We start from the raw sequence: 7,942 nt of genomic DNA, 5'->3' as shown, positions 1-7,942 counted from the left end.
GGAAGCATATAGAGCACAATTTGAGCTCCTGGCAGAGATGAATGGATGGACAGAGGAGAAGAGAGCAGTATATCTGGCAACGATCTTGAAGGGACAACCACTGGAAATACTTGGACAGTTGTCAGCAGACGACAGGTACAACTATAGAGCACTGGTAGCGGCTCTAGAACTCAGGTATGGAACTCAAAATCAGTCCGAAGTCTACAGGGCTAGGTTTAAGACGAGAGTCCGTGCTAAAGGGGAGAGCCTGCAAGAACTGGCACAGGATTTGGAAAGTATGGCACACAAGGCCTACCCAACTGCGCCACCCAATCACCTCAAGTTGTTGCTGAGGGATCAGTTCGTAGATGCCTTGGACAGTCCACAACTGAAGATACAAGTAAAGTAAGCTCACCCCTCTGCTATGCAGGATGCAATGGCCAGAGCTCTTGAATTTGAATATTACGTTAAGTCCAGCACAGAGGTACCAAGGTTGGTACAGTCATCGGGATTCAAGGCCAGAAGAGGGCAGCTTTTGTAGAAGTTTAAGGGACTTTGCTGTCACTGTAATAAACTTGGGCACAAGAGAGCTCAATGCTGGCAACTTGAACACAGGAAAGATGCCACGGCAGGAAAGGCTGCTAACCAGAAAGGTTGTTGGAACTGTGGAGAGCAAGGGCATATTTGGAGCCATTGTAAGAAGAATACTAACAATAAGTCAGCCTCAAGGAAACCAGTAGTGGTTCATGTTGATGGACGCCTACCAACCCCAATCGTGAAAGTCCCAACAGCTAGGTGTATTGCAAAGTTGAATTGAGAAAGAATAAACTAGCTTTATTTAAGAAAGGACTTGTGTCGCTAAAGTTTCATCGGAAAGAAATTATACGGGAAATTAACTAACGACCAGAGGCGTAACAATATTATACCGCAGGCTAAAACATACATTTTAAAATAAAAAACAAGGTTTGGAATGATACATTACTATATTTCGTTAAGTTTGATACATATTACAATACAAGTTTACACAGTCAATTTCTGAATTTTGAAATTATGTGATTGGCTATCAATAGTATCATTAACAGTGGTTGAATTGTATTATAGACTAGGCCTTCTAAAAGGTTATTCTTTAATGTTACCGAATTTTATATAAAAAAACATCATTATATCGAATTTAATGCTTCCTGCTGTATTATGATTCTTACTTGCTTTCTGGAATTTATCATTTCAGTGTCAACGATATTTTTCTAAATAAAGAACAAGTAATCTAACGTTATTGTTGTAGGCTATATATTTGCCAGCTACCCCCCCCCCCCCCCCAGTGGCACAACGGTATGTCTGCAGACCTACAATCCTTGAAACAAGGTTTTGATACCCTTGATGGGCAGAGCACATATAGTCCATTGTGCATCTTTGTACTTAACTACAAACAATATATTTCGATGACGAGGAACCCACTTTGAGACTAATAATGTTTGGAGACGGCTTGAATGGGTAATGAAGAAAAACTTTAATATAATCATGTCGAAACGTTGTACATTTGCTGTTATGTTAAACTTATATTAAAGTTTTTCTTCATTACCCATTCAAGCGTCTCCAAATATTATTAAACAATATATTTGCTAGGGGGAGAAGATGATGATGTAATAGTCAGGATATTTCCTAAAATTTGGAGAAACTGTAGTATATTATAATTACGAGTAATCAATGTGTGAAGAATCCAAAGGAAATTTAGTGAGTGATTTAGTTTAGTGTTTGCAACGAGAGTTATCGCATCTTTTAAGAATTTAAGTTAATCGATATTAGCCAGGGAATTCTGCAAGCAACCTTATTTGTAAGTTAGGCGTTTATTTAGTCTCGATATTTCGGTTAAAACGTTGTTTGTGAGATTAGGCCTACAACTTACCTCAAAGTGAAAATAGCCTGAACCAATTATTATAAAATAAATTAATTAATTAGTTGTCTTTACGTGGACTGAACTTGGTATTATTTTTACCAAATAATCCAAAAGAATCTGCCCAACGATTCTTTTTGTAACAATATTCATGTAGGAAACGGGATTATTTTCGTTAAAATAAAATAAAACTTTGACTAACCTTCAATATGACGTCAACACGGACAAGAAACAAAATTGAAACTATACTAGAAATGATGCAACAGCCACAAAGAATGATGCCTAACCACTGCCAAGGATTTACTATGCTACTTTGGATTTTCTCTCTGGATTAAAATGGTTTCCAACATTGGATTTTGAGAACAAACATTGATGAAGCCAGCAAAGATAAGACAACCTTTATTGCAGGAAATGGATTATAGTAATTTGTTGTGTTACTGTTGGGATTATGTAATGCATCTGCTGAATTGCAATGACTAATGGAATGTGGTTTCTCTGAACTGCCTTGAAACGTCGTGCTCATTAGCATATGTGGGAAGATAATGGTTTTGGTGGGCTGAGAAAAATTCTGAACTTGTTAAGGAAAGATAACTTTAAGCTGAATCCAAAGAAGTAGAAATTGTTTCATCAATGGATGAGTTTCCTGAGACACGTAATAAGCAAAGAAGAAGTGTCTATAAACCCATTCAATGTTTAATCTGTCCAGAATTGCTGGCATAAAGGAACTTGTATGTAGAAAGAGGATTCCTTGGACTATGCTCTTAATGTTCATCAATTTGCAAAATAATTCTCTTACATAGTCTGTCCTCTGATTTGTGTAGAGGACAGACTAAGTAAGTTTTGTTGGAATGCTAATTGTGACTAAGCAACCAATAAACTGAAGAAAGAATTAACCACTACTTTTGTATTATTATACCCAACTCTTGAAGATCCACTCATTTTAGATACATATGCCAGTGATTTTACAGTGGGAACAGTGTTATTACAAGTTCGACACGAAAAAGAAGATATGATTGCCTATTATAGCAAGGCAATTGATGCTACAGAAAGAGCTACTTAATGTTATTCCAGCCTTAAGTCATTTCCATCATTTCAAAGTGAAAATAGCCTGAACCAATTATTATAAAATAAATTAATTAATTAGTTGTCTTTGCGTAGACTGAACTTGGTATTATTTTAACCAAATAATCCAAAATAATCTGCTCAACGATTCTTTTTGTAACAATATTCATGTAAGAAATGGGATTATTTTCGTTAAAATAAAATAAGACTTTGACTAACCTTCAATATGACGTCAATACGGACAAGAAACAAAATTGAAACTATACTAGAAATGATGCAACAGCCACAAAGAAGGAGGTGTTGTACAACCCAGAAAGAGCTCCTTAATGTTATTCCAGCCTTAAGTCATTTCCATCATTACCTATATGGAAAAACATTACACTTCAGATAGATCATGTAGCATTGAAGTGGATGTTGAATTTTTGCAATTGAGTAGGCCTTATACAAAAATCACTCCAGAAACTTCAGGGGTACAACTTTTAACATCGTTCATAGCTCTGGACAGAACTGTGGAAATGCTAATGCATTATCCCAAAGACAATGTGTTAATGAAGAGTGTAAACACTGTGAAAAAAGGCAAGGCACAAGACAGTAAAAACAACCATCCTAAAGTACAACGGAGTATAGCCAAAGATGAGATCTCCACAAATGTTGATGAACTAATTTAGTCCAACACTCAACTGAAAGATGTTCAGGCAAAAAATAGAATAGTGCAGATAAACCCTCATGGCAAGCAGTCACTTCATACAGCTGAGTGAGAAAGTGTGCAGGTATGATATTTAGTTTCACTGATGCCTTAAATAATAGTCAAAAGTTTCGGCAAACGCAGGATCAAAACTTTTGATTAAATATAATAAATTGACCACGGACCATGGAAAAGCAAATAAACACAAGTGTATTTTGAAACATAAAATTATTTATTTACAACACAATGTTGAGATACCAGAACTGTTTGGGTTTTTTCTGCGTGATTATACCGCTAGTTTAACATAGAAGTTTCAAGATTTGCATATATATAGGTGTATTTGTTTGCAACACAGAATGCCAATTATATAAGTCGCCAAGTTTCTTTCCTTCAAGCTATCTATTGTTCTTTTGCTATCACATGTGCTTTCTTGTAGAAAATATTTCTGTAGAAATTGAACTTTCTATATAGAAATGGACAGTTATATTTTCTACTGACAGGTCAGTTGTGCCCTAAGGATGTAGCCTCATTTTATTTTGATTGAAGTGACGACAAACAGTCTTGAGAAGAATATTATTATTGTTACTGTGCAAATAATGCTATGTTTTCTCACTATGGAACAGATCTTGCACACATAGCTATGGTTCTGTTTATAGTTTTTACTGTTATAGTAATAGTTATTACAGATAGATCTCTAGTTAAGGCACTGTCTTTCATAGATTTATTTTGCATTTAATTGTTTATGAATTGAATAAAGATTGTTTTATTTTTTTACGTATTATGTTCAGACTTGTTCCGTAACACATTTTATGTCGAACCCTCTGTTATTCTGCATAACCTACCAGATTATTCTTAGGGAAATTCACTTCACCTGATAATACCATAACTATATGCAGAAATTATATGAAAGTTGAAAAAAATATTGTGTGAATATACCTGAATACGTATATCTTCCATAATAGTTAGGGAGTCGTAAACCTGACGACTATTTTGTTCATTATACAAGATTGTTTTCTTAATCAGTAGGTCAAAGAATGTAGTGTTGAAGCTACCATTTCAGATGCGTGTTTTTTGTTTTATTTTTATGCACAGAGGTGAAATTGTGGTTTACATGAAGCTTACAAAAAGTGAGAAAAGGTCCTTTCGTTTATCAAAATACAGCCTGGCTTAAGTATAGCCCTTCACGTCCTTATAAATTTACCCTACAAAAGTTTAAAGATATTCAAATTAACAGCACATACCATATCATCAGATAAATCATTTTCTTTTTTTTTATAACCAACTGAGAAGAAAAAATTGTTAAAGAACTACTGAAAATTAAACTTATTACCCCTAATATTCAAATTTATATTTCAAACATTTTATTATTCCTATACTCAAACAGACTGCCCCCTAATGATTTTTAATATCTGAATCAAGTTCTCGTGATTCTTTGTTTCAGGGGAAACAATTCCAAAACTATAAGTTTATTCTCATAGAGTAAATTATTTAGGGCAAGTATCTCCTTTGCACTTTTTACCACATTTTGATATCCTTCCTGTGGTATGAGGAAAAATTGCGTATATGTGTTTGGTAAGGCTGCAATACTTTTCTTGTTTTCAGTATTACTATAAATAGAACATTAAATCTTATCTGCCTGTTTCATTACACCAGAGAGTTTAATGGTTTTAACAACAGTCAGTCTAAATCTTTCTTACTTAATAATTAGTATTTTTTGCCTTATCAAAAGTTTGTTAAAAGTCAAGGTAAACAACATCAACCAGGAAGTCCTAATCGAAAAAGGCACAGGCCTATAGAAAATATGTAAGGCAAGAAAACCATTTTATAAAATCGTGCTAAGAATCATTAATTAAATGTCAACTTTCCACATGCATTTATAAATTACAGCTGATAACACGTTGCTAGGAATGAAAGTCAAAGTTTTCAAATCCATAGGCTTTTTCTTTTTAAAGGTATGGATTGTATTAGCATTCATCCAATCATCGTTAATTTCCCCTACGCCAAGAGCCACCTGAAAGAACAGCAAGAGTTAATACCTTGCTTATTGTAAGGACATACATTGAGTTTTTCTTTTCGTTTTTACATTAAATCCAGTGATATATGGCTTTTATTCAATAAAATATATAATGAATCAAGCAAATATTCGTTGTGGTTTATGAAAGGGGATTTTCGTGCCCCCCTCCCCCAGATTATTATATTTTTGTTTACATATGTATACTTTTCTGTGGTGAGGGCTCACCGATTCGGCGATAGTAGTTCTATAATTTGACTTTCAGAAAGCTTTTGTTGCTAAGGGCAGTTTAAGTGAAAGGTATTTTTAGGTAAAACTGAATTTTCCCCAAAATCAATAACATAGGTCCTCTAACGGAAGATTCGGTCAGGAAATGTGAGGTTATTTCTGTGAAACTAAGCGAGTTTGTGTGAAGAAAGAGGCTTGACACGAGTGAAAACATTGTTTAATAACACAAACGCCAGTGTTTATGGATTTTTCAATACAAAGGATGGTCGATTTTACGGAAGACTGTTTAGTACGTTATATTGAAGGTGGAGCTCCTTCAAAGTCTACAGATTGGTATGGTCTAGTGGTTAGGGTACTCGACTTGTAACATGCGGTTCGCGAGTTTAACTCCCCATCACTGAACATGCTCGCCCTTTCAGTCGTAGAGGTGTTATAAGATGACGGTTTGTCCCACTATTTGTCAGTGAACAGTAGCCGAAGAATTGATGTTGACTAGCTGCCTTCACTCTACTCTATCATTTCAAAATTAGTAATGGCTAGTGCAGATATTCCTCAAGTAGCTATGTACAATATTCAACAAAAAAGCATTTAAAATCTGTTCCAGTTCGAGAGAGCATCACGTTATATTCTTAAAATCTATAACGTCATATTTCCCTATGGGGAATATAGCTAACGGTATGATTGGTCATTCCCATTAGAAAATAAGAGAAGTTTTAATCATGAGTATCAGCTGCCCACTTTCATACACAAGGCACAACCTTACGAATATTTTATCACAGGCAAACTAGGTGTTATTTTAGTGAACCAACACAGAACAATAGATAACTAGTATGGAAGTAATTTAATGGCTTTCTTGGCCACATGTTATGTGAAAATTGCAGATACCTAGAATAAATGAAATAAATTTTGCATTAAAGTTTGTTTTGAATTTCGCGCAAAGCTACATGAGGGCTATCTGAGTCAGCAGTCCCTAATTTAGAAGTGAAAGACTAGAGAGAAGGCAGCTAATCATAATCAACTCTTGGGCTACTCTTCACTGACAAACAGTGGGATTGACTGTCACATTATAATGCTCCCATGGCTGAAAGGATGAGCATGTTTGGTGGGACTGGATTCTAACCCGCGACCCTCAGGTTCCAAGTCAAGCACCCTAACCAGCCAGCATTAAAGTAAGAAGTTAGTATGTGTGGTAATGATAAGAATGGAGGAAATTAGTTTCAAAGTTGAGAAGCAAAATTATTTACTTGGGGCATGGGAATTGAAAAATGCTTTTTTCTTGTTTAAGAGAACAGCTTTGTGCGACTTTACATGTGGAGGGTAAAAAGACAATTGCATGTAGTGAAGCAATAATACTGTTCCATTTACTCCTTTAGTTTTGTTTTTTCTCTGTATGTTTGACTATATTATAAAATAAGTTTGTGTTATAGTCTGCAAGATAAAATGATTCTTGTATTGGAAAGGATATGTATGAATGTCGCCAAAAATCGCTTCTATTTCATGTTATGATGTAAATCTAAAAAAAAGAAAAAAAGTTTACATTAGTTCTGTTGGTAAAAGCTATGTTTTTCACGTTTAATTGTGTATGCGAACTTGATTTTGTCATAAATAATGAAAATTCAAAACGTTTTTACCAACAAAATGCTCAGTTAATATACATGTTACGTGTGCTTTACAGAAACGTTTCTGTCTATGCTTTATACGTTTCTTCTAACTAACTAACAAAGCTAAGTGAAAAGTAACTTTTACATATCAAACAGTGTAAAGAGTGAGAAGGTAAATTTTCCCCCAGAACTGAATTTAGATCTACAGATAGCAGAGCACAGATAGCCCTTTGTGTAGCTTTTTGCTTAACTACAAACAAACAAACTTACAACAAGTAAACAGTCGTGGGAATGGTTTTTATAATTATAATGTTATGATTAGTTCATACTTGTTTTCATTTGGATTGACCAATAGCTGTGAAATAAGAAGAAATTCACCAACAATATAGAAACTGTGATTGGTAGAAATGATCACTAACCACTGATTAATCTTAATTAGACCACCTTAGAAACACCAGCAACCAATAATAATTACCTAAATTGAT

Source organism: Limulus polyphemus, unplaced genomic scaffold, assembly GCF_000517525.1.
Source record: "Limulus polyphemus unplaced genomic scaffold, Limulus_polyphemus-2.1.2 Scaffold884, whole genome shotgun sequence".
In the NCBI taxonomy this organism is placed as follows: Eukaryota; Metazoa; Arthropoda; class Merostomata; order Xiphosura; family Limulidae; genus Limulus; species Limulus polyphemus.
This window is presented reverse-complemented; position numbering follows the sequence as displayed.